Here is a 17537-nt window from a genome sequence, read left to right as displayed (position 1 = left end):
GAAAGCTTGACAGGACTACTCTCAGTTTGCAAGTGAGGAAACTGAGGCCCAAGGAGAAGGGACTTGCTAAAGACACACACATAAGATCCTGCCTCAAGATCCCTGTAGAATGGCCTTCAGAAGCCATCTAGTCCAACCCCTTCATTTTGCAGAGAGGGAAATTGAGGTACAGAGATGCAAAAACAGTTACTGAAGGTCACACAGCTAGTAAGTCATAAGGTTTGGATTCAAACCCAGATCTCTCAAACCCCATCCCAGTGCTCATTCCATTGCACCATGTGTCTTTCCGTCATCTGCTAGATCACTTGTAATTTTGATTTAAATGATAGTGCCCATTTGTATAGTGCTGGAAAGTTTGCAGAGCTCTTTACAAATGTGATCTCATTTGCTCTTCACAACAATCGTGAGGGGTGAGTGCTATTATTATCCCCATTTTACAGAGGAGGAAACTGAGGCACAGAAAAGGTAAGTGACTTCACCACATAGCTAGCAAGCATTTGAGATTGGATTTGAACTCAGGGCCTCCTGACTCCAAGTCCCACGACCTCTCCACTGTCAGCTCTGCAAGGCTCCCAAATGGGGCCGTCCTGGTATCTTCCTCCCAGGCCTTTATCCTGCTGCCAGGTTTGTCTTAGCAATAATCCCCAGAGTGGCTCATTTTTATAGAGTGTGCTATAAAACACTTTCCTCAGAACAGTTCTTTGAGGGAAGGAATGACTCGTTAGTATCCCCATTTTCCAGATGAGGAGGCAGATGTGCTACCTTGCTTTAAGGTAGCGCAGTGGGTAAATGGAAGGTCTGGGATTTCAACCCCATGCTGAGGATGGTAGATTCAGTGCTTTTGTTTATCCAGATCCTGACAGCTTACTACCTATGTGGTCTTGATCAGGTCACTTGGCCTCTGAGGTCCCTTCCAGTTCTGAATCCAGGAGCCTAGTGTGACCTTGCACAAGTCCCTTTCCCTCCCTGGGCCTCAGTTTCGTCATCTAGAAAATAAGGGGGTGGGACTAACTGGCCTGTGGGCTCTATGATCCAGTGATCTCATCCCTTTCCCTTTCTCTTCTCACCCTGACAGGTAGGTAATTTATCATATTTCCTGATTACTAAATTTCTCCATAAACAAGGTAGAAAGCTGAGGCAGTAGTTTCTGCAAAGACTTAAGAATCCCTAAGAGGAAGGGCAAGAAGGGAAAGGACAGGAGAGGTCCCCTTCTACCATCAGTTGCTTTGAACCCTGACCAGTGACCCTCCCTCCTATCATTTGGTGAGAGGGAGGAGAGATGAGATGAACAGGGGAAGCGAATCAGGGATCAGAAGAGGTCAAAAGGCCATGCCCATGCCAAACCGGCACCAGACTGCACTGGGCAAGTTCCCAGTGATGAAGCTGTTGCCTCAGTTTCCTCTTCTGTAAAAGAAACAGGGAAGGGTAGACCCCTGATTCCTAAGAGCCCTCCCATCTTGAAGGTCCTGTGATCTTGTGATTATTACCAAAGAGCCCAAAATCACAGGCAAGATCAGGGCCCACATCAGGGGCAGCTGCTTCATTGCCTTCCCTTACCCTCCACCTTTCAATTGTGGTAGCATCCAGAGATCGTACTGGGCTGACCTGTAGGCTCTGTGTGGCTAGACATGGGGGAGGGAGGGTACAGGGTGAAAGGCCAAGACAGAATTGACCAAAGGGAAAGAAGAAGTGAGAGGAGAAGGGAGGAGCAGGAGAGAAGAGGGATGAAGGAGGGGTTCAAGTAGAAGGCATCTCTCCGTCTGACCCCCCAATTCCCCATTAACTTTTTTGGGATGAGTTTCTCATTCACTCTATGAGGTCTCTGGGCCTCAGACCTCTAACCTCTTTTGAATGGTGACCAGAGGGACTTATCTCTCCTCAGCCACCAAGCAGGCTTTGACAAACAATATTCCACAGCAGGCCATAGCCTTACCATCACACAGTTGATGGAAATATGTAAAGAACAGAAGCTCCCACCGGGCTTACATTTGTGTCAAAGTGACTGATTTGGTAAAGCAAAACCTTGTCTTAAAGGTACTCTTCCAACAAGGCATTGCCCAGGCACTAGTCAAAATTAGCCAAAGTTGCTTAAGAGATGGAAACACTGAGATAACCTTGTTTAATGACCCTCTGATCTTTAATATCAAGCAAAGTATAAAATGGGGAGACAGACTCAGCAAGGGTATTTGCCAGGGTCCCAGAGGAAATCCAGCATGGAGTCCAAGAAGAAGGGCTTCCCTGGGGATGGTGACGTCCTTGAGATGCTCCTGTTGGTAGATGGCACTGTGCCTGTTGCATCAAGTTAAAGAATGCTACCCGTTCTTTTGCACAAGATGCAGAAGCCCTCAAGGATATGACCTAACTACAGTTGCCCCTTCCACATCGTGACTTTCCCCATCATGGTTTTAACATATCATGGGTTGGCATAAGAAATCAAATAGGAATTTTGGGGGAGTTTTGCAGAAGCAGCAGACAACACTGAAAAAGTTTAGAAACTCAGAAATGCATAAAATATATGTAGAGTATTAGATAATATCAACATATTTTATCTTTCAATACCATGATAATTCAGACTTCTCTGCTATGAAGGAAGGACCAAAACATTTTACATGGGTTTTCCAGATTGTGGGGTGGTGCCAGGCTCCTTCCCCCAGTGATGTGGAAGGGATGACTGTATATACACAGGAAAAGCCAGGTAGATAAAGCATAGCTATTATCGAGATGATGGCCTGCCTTCAAACGGACAGCTTTCGATACTCAGTAGTAAGTAGATTTTTACATCGAGGACAGTCGCTGCAATCGGACCACAGGTTAGGTCCTTTTAAGTAGAAGAAGGAAACTGGAGTGACTTGCCTTTGGGAAATTAGAAAGTTCCTTTAATGATGCCGGACTTCTCCTGAAAACTCAAGGCTCATCTTTTTTAATACAAATATTCGACCGATGTTGATTTATGGATGTGAGTTTGGGAGCACAATGCCCAGTCTCAGAAGAACACAGAGCATCAGAATTTAAACAGAGTATCGGAACACAAAGAGATCTTAGAATATAGAATAGCGCAGCTGAAAGGGATTTTATGATACACAACATCAGAGCATGGGAAGAGGAGTGGCGCTTAGACCATAGAATGATGGACTAAGAATGGGTCTTAAAACAGAAAGTCAGCATGAGTGGTGCCTTAGTACACAGCATATCAGATGTAGAAAAGACTTTGGGACGTAGAATGACATAATTAGATGGGACCTTAGAACATAGAATGTCAAAACTGGGAGGGCCATTTTTTGTTGAGTCATTTCAGCCGTGTCTGACTCTTCACAACCCTGTTTGGGGTTGTCTTGTCAGAGATATTGGAGTGGTTTGCCATTTCCTTATCCAACTCATTTTACAATTTACACTGAGGCAAACAGGGTTAAGTGACTTGCCCAGGGTCACCCAGCTAGCAAGTGTCTGAGGCCACATTTGAACTCAGGTCTTCCTGACTTCAGGCCCAGTGCTCTATCCATTGCAGTGCCACCTAGCTGCCCCAGAGAAGATAAAATTTACAATGGAAGAGCTGGAGGGGACCTTGGAGGTCAAGTCTAACCTATACTTTTCAGAGGAAGAAACTAAAGCCCAGATGGGTGAAACGACTTGTGTAAGGGTTTATATAGTAACTAAGTATCAGGGCTGAAAATCAAACCCAGGTTTTTTCCTTCTTAGCTCAGCATTCATTCTTCCTTCCTTCTTTCTTTTTTTCTTTCTCTCTTTCTTTCTGTCTCTCTATCTCTCTATTTCTCTCTCTCTCTCTCTCTCTCTCTCTCTCTCTCTCTCCCTCTTTTTCTTTCTTTCTTTCTAATTTAGGTTTGTTTTCACTTGAGGTTAATGCTAATTCCATGCCGTGTTTCAGTAAGAATGACACAGATTCTGTATCTATGGCTCTGGGCAGATTTCCAGGGGTACAAATTAGCTTCACGTTACACATAATGAATGAAAGAAGTTGAGTGAGTGAAGGAAGGCAGGGAGGAAAGGAGGAGAAGGGCAGGGGGCAGGGAAGGAGAACAATAAAGAAAGAAACACAAATTCAGGCTTTTCAATCCCCCTTCAGTGCGAACCTGCTTTGAGGGAGAGAAAAAGTGGGCCAGAGGGAGAAGCCTGGGTTGCTGAGCAGCCGTCACCAGCGCTGGCCCTTTGAGCCACATTTCAGCCCCAATTGGAAACACTTTTTTGTGGCAAAACCACTACAATAAGTGTTCTGACGCATCATGAACCATCAAGCTAACACCCCATTAGTTTTAAACCTGAGTCTAAAATTTGGTTTCAGCCATTAGAAAAGGAGAAAGGTGCCCTCGTGTGCGCTGACCCTGCCTCTGAGACCCTCGCTCCCCCTAGCAGACTAATGGCTCCTAGATGGAGCCTCCATTTCCTCTGGTTATCTTGGCACATCTGGCACAGAGACCATCCAGCCCGATGCTTCCCAAAGCCTCGACGCAGCCCTGTAGGTCACCAGTGTTCTTTCCATTATAAAACCTCGGAACCCACAGTCAGCCCCACAAGTTGTTAGGAGCAGGGTGGGGAGGAGGAAAGAGAAGCAAGCACCTCTGTCTCCAAGCCATCTGGTTCCTATTTTCCCCTGAACAGCAGGCCCAAAGCCAGCTCTGACAGGCACTGGGCCCAAGGTCACGCACAAGATCCTAGAGCTGGAAGGGTCCTCAGGGGCCATTCTGTCCAATCCGCCTTAGCCCCTGATCCATTTTACAGAGAAGAAAACTGAGCCCCAAGGACATAACACATCAAATTCTAAATCTATAACTAGAAGGGACCTAAAAGGCCATTTAGTCCCACTCCCTCTTTTTATAGAGGAGGAAAAATTAGGCACAAAGAGGTTAAGTGATTTGTGTAGGGTCATGGAGCTAGTAAATGTTTAAGGTGGTTTTCAAATCCAGGTCTTCCGGACTCCAAATCCAGTGCCCTCTCCACTATACCATGCTGATTCTCTATCTCACACAGTGGCAAGTGGGCCTAGGATTATGGGCAGTAGCTAAGTTAGCAGGGGCTCAGGCTGAACTGAGGACATCCTTTCAGCTACTTTGGGTCACCTGTAGGTAGAACCAACTTCTGATAGCAGAACGTGTAGAAATCATAAGATCATAAGTGAAGTAAAAAGAACTGAGAGCACAATATATGTGATGTCTACAAAAATATAATTGGAGAACAAAAACAAAACCCCATGAAACTGAACTCTCTACTCAGTTATTCCCTTCTACATCGTAGGGGTTTAGGGGCATGGTGCCCCTGTGATCTGGAAAATCTGTGTAAAATTTTTTGGCCCTCCCTTTGTACCAGAGAAAAAGTCTGAATTATTATGGTATTAAAAGATAAAATAAGTTACTATTATACAATACTCTACATATATCTTATGCATTTCTGAGTTTCAAAACTTATTCTGTCATCTACTGGCCTTTGCATGTCATCTGTGCCTTCCACAAAACTCCCCCCAAAGTCCCATTTAATTTCTTATTGCCGACACTGGCAATATATCGAAACCACAATGGGGAAAGTCGTGATTTGGAAGGAATAACTATATTTATAATGACTAACCTTGGCCTTGAAGGAGAGGTGAGAAAATATACCTTCTTCCATTCTTTGCAGTGGGGAATGATCTTAGAAATTCCAGTGGTGGAAAAGGATATCAAGAACTAGGCCAAAATGCTCCAAAAGGATGCCCCTGGGAAAGGAAAGTGAATAGACAACAAAAATCCACCTAGAATTCCATCCCTCACAGTAAGGGGGCTGAGGATAGGCTCTAGCAGAGAACCCAGAAATCTATCTGGAGACTTCACTCCATCCTAAGAGAAATGGATTGTACACATGGAAAACAGGAAGTGAACCAGAATGGCCTGAAATCTAGACCCCGGTAAAGAGAAGTGGAATCTGTAACATCAAATCCAGCCATGGAAAATCATTCACAGCAGGGCAGCCAAAAGTGGCCTCTAGTAAAGATCCCCTAAAGTCATTCCATAGAGAGTTGCCACAATTTGGAGAGTCTATTGATTGAGAAGAACATCAAGAACTATGCCAGAATCTCCCAAAAGGAAGTCCTAGGTCAAGAAAAGAGGAATGAAGAAAAGGAATTCCATCCAGGATGCAATCACTCACTTCAGGAGGCCCGAAGCTGGGCTCTAACACAAATCTTGTTGTCCCATGTTGTCCCATGAAAATACTTGTGTCTACACGGAAAGCAGAAGGTCAACCAGAATCATGTGAAATGGAAACCCAAGGAACAATAAGCAGAATCTGCCTCATAGAAACCACCTATGGGAATAGCATTCCCAGCAAGGGGGCCAACCCTGGACTCTAGTATAGACTTCCTAAAATAGATGCTGGAGCAACCCGGGGATATCATACAGTCTAATGGTTCAGAGGGACGCTAGAATTCCCAAACAGAAAGCCCTAGGTAAGGAAAAGTGAATGGCCAACAGGAAATCCACCCAGGATGTCATGAATCACAGTAGAGGGTCTGGAGCTAGGCTGTAACAGAGACCCCAGAAATCGACCTTCAGACTGCATGTGGTCCCAAGACAATTCTTACGTCTCCATGAAGAGCAGGAAGTGGACCACAATCTCCTAAAATAGAGTTAAAGAAAAGAGGAATTTCTGATTCAAAAAGAAGACAATCTAGGGAACAGTCATTCACAGCATTAAGGCCTAAACTGGCCTAGAGTAAAGATCTCCTCAAATCTATCCACAGACAGGTTGTGGCACTTAGACCCTTGACCAAGAGGGACAACAGGAACTGGACCACAATTCCCCCCAGAAAAGAGCCAGGTAAAGAGAGGAGGAAAGTGCGAGAAGAAATCCAACCAGGTAGAAATTGATCAAAGGAGCTCGGCTGTCACTGGCCTTGGGGAGTGACTCTAGAAATCTATCCACAGACTGCACGTGGCATCAGAGCAATCTCCGTATCATGAGGTGAACCAGAATCTCCTAAAATGGAGACCCTGGTGAAAAGAAGAGGAATCTTCAACAAATAATCAGTCCATCCATGGGACAGTCATTCACAGCAGGGGGGGCCTACATTGGACTCTGGTCCAGATTCCCTAACATCTATCCACCAACAATCTGCAGACTTTCAAAAGTCCAGTGGTCCAAAAGGACAGCAAGAACTAGGCCAGAATCCCCCTCAAGGACCTCCCTGGTCAAGAAAGGTAAATAGACAGCCAGAATTCACCCAGAATTGGATCACTCAGAGTAGGGGGGCTGAGGATGGGCTCTAGCAGAGACCCTAGAAATCTATCCACAGACTGCATGTGGTCCCAAGACAATTCCATTCTACACAGAGAAAGCAGGAGGGGTACCAGAATGGCCTGAAATCCAGACCCAGGGAAAGAAAAGAGGAATCTGCAGCAAAAACATCCAGCCATGTGACAGTCATTCACAACAGGCTACCCTACATCGGACTCTTACACAGATCTTTTCAAATCTATCCACCAACAGTTTGTAAAACTTTGAGAGTCCCTCGGTCAAGAGAGACAACAGCAACTGGGTCAGAATCTCTTAAAAAAAGGAAAACCCAGGTAAAGAAAAGAAGAATGTGTACCAGAAAACCCAACTAGGATGCTTCTGATCAAAGCCAGGGGCACCAAGCTGGGCTGTAGCAGACACCCCTAGTATCTAACCACATAGATGTAGATCCAAGAAATTCCTTTTGATTCTCTGGAAAGCAGGAGATGGACCAGAATCTTTCCTCATGTGGGCCCAGGTAAAGAAAAGAGGAGTCTGGAACCAATAATCCACCCATGGGACAGTCATTCACAGCAGGGGGGGCCTATATTGGTCTCTAATCCAGATTCCCTAACATCTATCCACCAACAGTCTATTGATCTTAGAAATTCCAGTGGTGGAAAAGGGTATCAAGAACTAGGCCAAAATGCTCCAAAAGGATGCCCCTGGGAAAGGAAAGTGAATAGACAACAAAAATCTGCTGAATTGCTTTTATTCCCCTCTTTCTTTTTTCTTCCTTATTACGAGGAGTAGCTCTCTGGGTCCTCTAAGGAAGAGAGATATATTTGGAAATGAAAGTGATTTGCAGATAAAGTATCATTAAAAGTTGAAAAAAATAGAGGACATCTTAAATTAAGGTGACCAAGGGAACATCAATAAACAACCACATCCCCATTCATAGAAAACTTTCATGAGAATAACCTGGACACTCATGGGGGGCATTATGGCTAATGACCAAGCAGGCTTTGACAAGAAATATTCCACAGCAGGTCATTGATGGAAATATGTAAAGAACAGAAACTCCCACTGGACTTTACATTTGTATCAAAGTGACTTGATTTGGTAAAGCAAAACCTTGTCTTAAAGGCACTCTTCCAACAAGGCATGGCTCAGGCACATATCAAAATTAGCCAAGGAGATGGAAACACAGAGATAACCTTGTTTAATGACCCTCTGATCTTTAATATCAAGCAAAGCGTAAAATGGGGAGGCATAGACTCAGCAAGGGTGTTTGCCATGGTCACAAAGGAGATCAATGGAGACTAAGGAGAAGAGGGCTTCCCTACGGATGGTGACATCCTTGAGGGGCTCATTGCAGAATTTTCTGTACTAGATCCAGAAGCCCTCAAGCATATGGCCTAATTATACACACAGGAAAAGATGAAGAATACCTATTATTGAGATGATAACATGCCTTTAAATGGACAACTTATCATGCTCACCAACACTACAAACACACCATAAGTTGGATCCTGAATTAAATAGGAGACTGGACTGACTTGCCTTTGGGAAATTATAGTTTCTTTAATGATGCTGAACTTCTGGAAACCCAAGGCTCATCTTTTTTTATATCAATATTCTACTAATGTTGATTTATGGATATGAGTCAAGTAGCATGGGGCAATCTCAAAAGAACAAAGAGTATCAGAGTCACAAACAACCTTAAACTGAGAGTGTTAGAATATGAACAAATCTAGAATGTAGAATGTCAGAGCTAAAAGGAGACTTGGAATACATCATGTCAGAGTTGGGCAAGATGTTAGGTCACAGGAGATCAGAGCTGGGTGGGACCTTAGGTCACAGGAGATCACAGCTGAGCAGGACCTTAGGTCACAGGAGATCAGAGCTGGGAGGGACCTTAACACAGAATACTAGAACCAAGAGTAACCTAAAGCCATAGGATGTAAAAGAACTGGGACAGTGCTTAGAACCCAGAATATTAGGATCTAATGTGACCTGGGAAGCATGGAATTTTGTATGTGGATGGGACGTTATAGATCATATAGCCCAACTCCTTTACTTTATAGAGACTGAGTCTCAGAGATGGGAAGGATCCAAAGTCACAGAGTATAATGGAAAATCCATAAATCAGTCAATGCCGATTTACTGAGCACTTACAATGCCTAGGGGCCTGCATTAGGTTTTATGGGGGACACAAAGATGAGTAAGATCTAATCCCTGCCCCCAAGGAGCTTACAGTCTAGCTGAGGAGTGGAGATAAATTTGTGAAAAGATTAGCATAACTTCACCAATGATATTTCCTTCAATACTTTAAAAGATGTTTCTTAATACAGACACAATGTAAGGTCCTTGAGGGCAGAGACTTATTTTTGTCCCTTTGCCCAATGTCTAGCACTGTACTTGACATGGAATAGAAGCTTAATAAATGCTTTTTGATTGATTGATTCACTAATCGATGAGTACCCTTTTAATCAATGTCAATGCAGACCACAAAACCCCACCCCACCATCTTTGACAGTTATTGTGGCTGAAAATGTTCATGTCCAGGTCATCCCAACATTTGTGGGATGATTTCCGCCATCCTGAGATGGGCCCCCAAACTTTCTTAGCTTGATAGCACCTACTAATTTTTTGGTTTTTATGGCCCAAGAGATCCCAGGGTCATATCTGGGAGGCATTGGAAGAAGACTTTAGTGGAGAAGTAATGATTACTAATACCAGTGTATTGATTAATATGAGCTTACTCCAGAAGGTTGACCAGTGGGTGACAAGGGTTGTTTTTGGCTTAAGCAATGTATGAAGGAAGAGATTGTAGTGAAGGGAGAAAACACAATAATGACACATCTCCTTGGAGTGTTTAATCTGTTCTCTGAAGTATCATGCCAATTGTTTTTAGGTTTCTGAATTGCATTCCTCATAATGTCCCTGTGAGATAGGTACTGCAGACCTTATACCCATTTTATGGATGATAAAAGTAAGGATCAGAGGTTATGTAGCTGGCTCAAGGTAACCAAACTGATAAATGTGGTAAGATCTCAAACCCAGATCTTGAGACTTCAGTTTTCTTCCATTCCATTCAGTTATCAGTTATTGAACTGGGGACTAAAACTAACACTGGGGCTTGTTGGGTTATTGTTCAGTCGTTTCAGTTGTGTCTGACTCTTTGTGACCCCATTTTGGGTTTTATTGGCAAAGATACTGGAGTGGTTTGCCATTTCTTTCTCTAACTCATTTTACAGATGAGGAAACTGGGGCCAACAAGGTAAAGTGACTTGCCCAAGGTCACACAGCCAGCAAACATCTGAGGCTGGATTTGAACTCAGATCTTCTTGACTCCATGCCTGGCACTCTATCCACTGTACCACTTAGCTGCCCATCTCATACAGTGAGAGCTAGAACATAGCTAGTAGAATGGGGCCGAGCTTTTAGGAACATTCCCTGACTCCTTGTGTAGCCCTGCATGGGAGGAAGTGTAGAAGGTGAGCAGAGTGTTTCTGCACTGAAATTTGGAGTTAGAGGACATGGGTTCAAATCTCAACTCTGCCACTTCTTTGTGCGACTATGGGCAAGTCACATAGCCCTGAGAGGGACACTCTGCAGCCCTGTTTCCTTATCTACAAAATAGTAGGCTTAGACTATATGATACTCTCAGAGGTCCCTTCTAGCTCTAATGTTTATTGGGATTCATAGGAATATTAAGGATAAAAATGAAAAGGCAAAGAACAGCAAGGTTTCCAAGGTGGGATGAGTGATGTCAGTTCCCTTGCATCATTCCCTAATCTGGTCTGTATTGGCCATGGACCCATGAGTTTGGTCTGTAACAATGTGGCACAATTATTCAATCAATCAACAAACATTTATTAATTACCGATAGGTGCTGAGCACAATACTAGATGGGGGAGAAATAAGGGCAAAGATTAAATAATCTCTATCCTTGAGGATAGGGACCGCTAGGTGGTGCTGCAGTGGATAGAGCGATGGGCCTGGAATCAGGAAGATTCATCTCCCTGAGTTCCAATTTGGCCTCAGACACCTACTAGTCACAAGTCACTTCACCCTGTTTGCCTCAGTTTCCTCACCTGTAAAATGAGCTGGAGAAGGAAATGGCAAACCAGTCCAGTATCTTTGCCAAGAAAATCCCAAATGGAGTCACGGAGAGTCAGACAAGACTGAAAAACAACAACAATCTTTGGGGAGCTTGTGGAAGATGACATGTACATATGGGGAGAGAGACTAGACTTGTGACTTCATTGCTACTAGAGACTCCCAGAAGAGGAAACTCTACAGTGGCAGATTGGCACCCTTTCTGCAACTTACAGTCTTAGTTGTTTAAGACATGGAGAGATTTAAATAACTTGCCCAGGGTCACACAGTTTGTATATACAAAATATATAAGATATGTTCCATAAGAATATACAAGATATATTGAAATAAACCTGGGATGATTTGAGGGGTAGGAACTAGAAGCTGGGGTGATCAGAATTGATTTCAGGTAGAAGGTGGCATTTGAGCTAAGCTTTGAAGGAAACTCGGAATTATAAATGGTGGAGGAGAGGAAGAGAGAGGGCTGTGTCTTGCCTTGGATGCCATGCCTTGGCATGGCGATGGGAGATGAGAGATGGAATGCAATATGGGAGGAGTAGCAATGAGACTGTGTGGGAGTGTGGGAAGGAAAGTGATGTCTAATGATCCTGGAGAGGTAGATGACAGCCAGACTGTGAAGAGCTTTAAATGCCAAACAGAAGTTTTCACTGGATCTTAGAGTCAATAGAGAGTCACCGGGGTTTATTGACCAAAAGAGCAACACAGTGAGCCCCAGGCTTTGGGAATATCACTTTGGTAGGCATGCAAAGGATGGGTTGGATCCAGAGAAAGACTTGGGACAGCAAGACCAATCAGGACACTGTGGAGATGTTTCAGGTGAAAGGGGATGAGGAGTGGTTGTGTGAGTCACTATGAGAAGGAGGCCCAAGTGAGGGATGGTGGGTAGGGCCCAAGTGAAGGATGATGGGTAGAGTCCACATGAGGGATGATAGGTAGGGCCCAAGTGAGGGATGATGAGTAGAGTCCACATGAGGGATGATGGGTAGGGCCCAAGGGAGGGATGATGGGTAGGGCCCAAGTGAGGTGATAGGTAGGGTCCATGATGGATGATGGATAGGGCTCATGAGGGATGATGGGAAGGGCCCAAGTGAGGGATGCTAGGTAGGGCCCATGAGGATGATGGGAAGGGCCCAAGTGAGGGATGGTGGACAAGCCTTGGCAAATGAATGGATATAGAGGGTGAAGGCAAGTCAGAAGTCTAGGATGACACTGTGGTTGTGAACTTAGATGACAAAGCCCTCAATAGCAACAGGGGATTTAGGAAGAGGAGTAACTGTGCCCATATATGATACCAACAGCTTTCTGGCGACTTAAGTACACATTAATGAGGCAATCCAGCAACAAGCATTTATTAAGTGCCTACTATATTCCAGGTACAGTAACAAAAGCAAAATAGTCTCTGCCCTCAGGGAGCTTCCATTCTAACAAAGAATGAGTAGGAATGATAAGAACAATGTTAACCCCTACTTATATAGCACTTTCTAGTTTACATACTTTAATCTTGCCTTGAGAAGTAGGTGATGCAGGGATTATTGTTTCCATTTGCCTTAAGGCAGTTGTGTCTTAAGGAGAAATGACTCTAGCAAGGTAACACAGATGGAGAGCCAAGGAGTGAACTTGGGTTAATTCCAAATCCATCTCCCCCCTCCCATCCCAATGTGGGGCACCATCAGGATTGCACGACCTTTACAAACAGCCCAGCCCCACAAAGCCAGGTCATGAGAGTGTACCTGGGGCTTGGACCCTCCCTCTTTCCTCCCTCTTGGGACAGAGTATATGCCCTATGGCCCTCTGGGTAATCTATTTCCGGGCCACAAAGCTCTGCGACCAGAGCAGCATCCAAAGAGGCCTCCAGCTCCTTAGAAGCCTTGGAATTATTAACAGCGAATTTGTATCTAGTGCTCTACAATTTACAAAGCACTTTACATAAATTGTCTCATCGGTTTCTCACTAGAACCTAATCACTAGATGCTTCAACTGAGGTGGGAAGGGACTTACCCAAGGCCATGCAGCTAGGGAGTAGCAGAATTGGGGCTCAAGCTTAGCTTTCCTGACTCTCCCTGCTCTTACAGTCTCTGAGGAGCTCACTCCAACCATTTCCCAAATACCCTCGGTCAAGCTGAAAGCACCGTCCACAGCTGTCCCCTTGATCCACTTGGCATCTGCTCTCCAGAGATCTGGGTCTGGAAATCCAAGGCTGGCAGGGACAGTCCATCGGTCAGCCGCTCTGCCCCGGTCCAGGGTTGCTAGGCAAATGTCTCACTTGGGGTATTTGACAAACTGACACTCTACCACACGGAGTGTCCAACTCAGCTTGTCAAATACACGGAGTGTGACACTGCGGACCTGCAGTCAGAGGAGAGGCCGTGGAGCTGGAGGCCAGGGGCAGCCCTAGGGGAGAAAGAGAGATGGACAAACAGACAGCCGGGCAGACACAGGCAGACACACAGACACCCAAACACAGAAAAACTGAGGCAGGCTCAGGCACAGACAGGAACAGAGAGAGACAGAAAAGAAGAAAAGGAGAATGAGATGGAGAGGAGGAGAAAGAGAGAGAACAAAGGATCATAGAGTGAAATGGATCCCAAAAGCTCTCTAGTCTAACCCCCTCATTTTACAAATGAGGAAGCTGAGGCCCAGTGAGGAAAACGGACACACAGATGGTAGAACGAGATTTTGAGCCTGGGGTGAAGACACAGCTGGGATGGGGTGAGAGAGAGAGAGAGAGAGAGAGAGAGAGAGAGAGAGAGAGAGAGAGAACAAGAGAGCAAGAGAACAGGAGAGGAGAGAGAGAAAGAGAACAAGAGAATGAGAGAGAAAGAGAGAAAAAGAGAGAGAACGAGAGAAAGGGAGTGTGTTCTGGCCCAAGTACAACCTCGCATTGCAGAAGACAGGGCAGCTTTCTTGGGTCTTGGGTCTTGAATCCTCCACTCCGTGCCTCAATGGGCCCCTCTGTACAGTGAAAAGAAGACTGTGTGGTTATGCCCCCAGCTTCCAAGATGGCAGCCTTTTAAGCCCCACTTACCCTCCACCCTTACCCCCCTCCAAGAAGAAAGTGCTTCTGCTCCTTCCCCTGCCCCTGCCAGACTGCATTCTCAAGGGCCGGAGGTCTTTCCAGCATAAACAATTGGGTCTAAGGTCCTGCCCAGCTCTCACACCCTGCAAGCCTGTGGATAATTTTCCAAAGCGTTACCCCCTCGGGGATCTGATTGGATCTTCACAGCCAACCTGGGAAGTAGGAAGGGAAAACCTTGAAGTCCAAGGAGGGAGGGGAGAGATGGTGACAGAGAGAAATAGGGGAAGAGCACCAAGACGTCCTGTGGTGACCAAGGGAGATAGTTTCTTCTCCAGAGATTGCTAAGCATGGTTTGATGGGGGTGGGGGAAAGGGGAACTAGAATGAGTCTCTTCCCCATCTCTCTCCTCTCCCCATTAATTCATCTGTCCAGGCCCACGAAAGACTAGGTGAAGAAGGGGAAAGAGTAGGCCAGTGCTAGGAGGTAGCCTGAAATGCAAGTCCTTAGGAAAGGACCCTCTTGTTTCGCCCCACCCTGAAGGCCAAGAGTAATTCCTGCCCACCCCACTCCCACATATGTGCAGTGCCACCTGCTCAGCCTGCTGCAGGGGGATGGACAAACTGACCATTGGAGAGCCCTCACAGCTGTAATATTTGGCTTCTAAAATTTCTGTTCATATAACTTACAGACTGGAATGTCAGGGCTGGGAGGGCCCTTTGAGGTCTTGTCATCCCACCCCCTCCAACTTCCACAGGAGAATGCTGAGGCCCAGAGAGAGGCAAATGCTTGGTCAGAGCTTCACAGCTTTGGTGGGATCTGTCCTGGGAAGCAGGGCTGGGTCATGAGAAGATGGGTCCCAGGAGCCATCTAAGCGATCTTTGATTGGAGGTGGAGGGCTGACAGAAAAGTCACCTCTGGGAGGGGAGAACGGGGGTGAGTAGATGGGTAGCTACCTGAAACCCCTTGGGCATCCAGGGAAAGGAGATATGGCTGGGAGAGCCACGAGGCCACTCACTGGAGGCAACCTATGGAGAGCTGGGGAATTCTGGGGTGGAGTAGAAGGGGCAGGGAGGTAAGAAGGCTTTGCTGGTGTCTCAAACCAATGAAGAGGTAAAGAGCCTCCAGGATCATTGAAACAAGTCCCTGAGAAGTTCTCAGAGGTGGGGACTGAAGTCATAGCTCAGGGAGCAAACTTGGTAAACGACTAATCCTGGCAAGTATAAGCAGGCCCTATCCTATCCCCAGCCCTACTCCCGACACTATTTGGAAACTTGGGAAATCTCTCAGAGCCCAAAGTGACCCTGAAAGTGTCCCTCGACTTCATGCCTCCAGTTGACAGTGGGCCAGAAGGCTCCCTCCTGGAAAATCAACTTTGCCTCCCTTAACCCCCAAGTGCAGATGCTTTCTGGGCCTCCCCCTGCCCTTGGATGCAACCTAGGTACTCAGGGACCCTCTTTCTAACTCCCCTCCCCATTCTTTCACTCCCTCCTTCTCAGGTCCTGTGCTCCTGACATGTCTCCCACACTGCCTCTACCTTTCAAAACGTCCCCAATCCCCAGGCTCCTTAGGACCCTGCACTCTTGTTATCTAATCTCAGAGCCTAATTCATCAGAAGGTTTTGGTAGTTCATTATTTTACATCCTTTCTCTCCCACATAGAATATCGGTATTACCACAAGTTCCTTCTAAGAGACAATGTTGTGACCTCCAGGGATGTTCATTGGATTTCAAGATAGAAGAGACCTTGGAGATACTAGTCAGCCTCTCCAGGCCTCAGTTTCCCCCTCTGTAAAATTAGGGGGCTGGACTCAATGCTCTCCGAGGTCAAAAGCTTTGATCCTAAAACCCTCATCATACAGGGGAAGAAAGTGAGACTCATGGAAGCTGTGACTTACCTAAGGTCACACAGATAGTAAATGGCAAAGCAGGGACCCAACCTCAACTTGTCTGGTCCCAAGTCCGGTGCTCATCCCAGACTCACTTTCCGCCAGATTGCCTTGGCTCTAGCGCCAGAGTCTGGGGGACCTTGATGGGCTGATAGGGACAAGATTTGGCTCCAGTCCCCTGGCAGCTACCCTCTCCGTGTAGGAGTAGTCTAGGCCAGAGAACTAGGTCTACCATTTTTATCCTGTACTCTCCCAAGGGAGCAGCTCCAAACAGAGTCCAATGGGTCAGATTGGGTTGGAAGCATTGCCCCCTTCCCTGGCCCTCAGGAACTCCAAGATAGAAAGAAGAAGTATCTTCCCCTCCTATATATCCCCTTCCAGCAATCCTCAGGTAGGATCAAAGGCAAAGGATGAGGGTAGGGCCCCCACCTATTCTCAGCACAGGTGAAGTCATAGGACTCAAGGCTACTTAATGGCTTCTTGATCTTGATCAAGTAACTTCCCCTCCCTGGGCCTCAGTTTCCCCCCTGTAAAATAAAGGGAGTTGGAGCAGATTGCCTCTGAGGTCCCTTCCAGCTCTGATGCCATGATCCTATGTGTGATCTTGGCTGAGTCTTTTCTCCTCCATGGGCTTCAGTTTCCTCCTCTGTATAAAACTAAGAGATTAAACTAGCTGGCTTATGAGGTCCCTTCCAGCTCTAATCTAGGAGCCTATGACTCCAAAGGACGTTCTTTAGGGAGATTCCCCCTTTGCAATCCCCCACCACCCTCGTCTGCCCCGGTCTGAAGGTGGAATCACAACCCACCCCGTTACCCTCCTCTGCCCCGGTCTAGGACATTCAGCCAAATACTGTACCTGAAGGAGTGAGGGATGGGAAGAGTAGGAGCTGGGGGTAAGGGACAGCCCACAGCTTGCCAGGAGAAGCTCCAGGAACCAGGGAGAGCTGGGCACTGAGGCTGCAGGCAAGAGGGCTGGGGATTTTGAAGGGACCCTGGCCTCCTACAAGAGGAAGCCCAAAGCAGGAAGATAAGGCTGAGGTTGGCCAACGGAAATCTGGATGGGTCATGACAAAACTCCCTGGTTGTGAAACTCCCTCCTTCCCCCGCCTTCCTCCCATTCCCTCCCTAACCTGCTTCCCGCCTGCTCCAGAAGCTGCTGTGGACTCTGGCTTTTGGCTTCCCTGGGGTAGCTGGCTCTTCCCCTCCCCCACCCCCTTGCCTATGGGCCAAGGCTTGAAGTCCAGTGGCCCACACCAGCCAGGGCTCTTGAAGGGCCCTGAAAGCTTCTCAGTCAAGCTGTACTCACTAGATGAG

The 17537-nt window shown here is 46.3% G+C and overlaps 1 long non-coding RNA gene across 1 annotated transcript; it reads right to left on the bottom strand.

The window, feature by feature from the left end:
* Positions 1 to 14093: 14093 nt before the first annotated feature.
* LOC114028437 lies at positions 14094 to 17182 on the bottom strand. Its single transcript, XR_003567361.1, has 3 exons — positions 17080 to 17182; positions 15025 to 15252; positions 14094 to 14274 (listed from the first exon to the last, which is right to left on the bottom strand). It is a non-coding gene; the product is annotated as an uncharacterized LOC114028437 (long non-coding RNA).
* Between the last annotated feature and the right edge of the window lie 355 nt (positions 17183 to 17537).

This window comes from Vombatus ursinus, unplaced genomic scaffold, assembly GCF_900497805.2.
Source record: "Vombatus ursinus unplaced genomic scaffold, bare-nosed wombat genome assembly UNPS02014882.1, whole genome shotgun sequence".
NCBI classification, from domain to species: Eukaryota; Metazoa; Chordata; class Mammalia; order Diprotodontia; family Vombatidae; genus Vombatus; species Vombatus ursinus.
The sequence above is the reverse complement of the archived record's forward strand: the minus strand, read 5'-3'. Positions and strand labels throughout refer to the sequence as shown.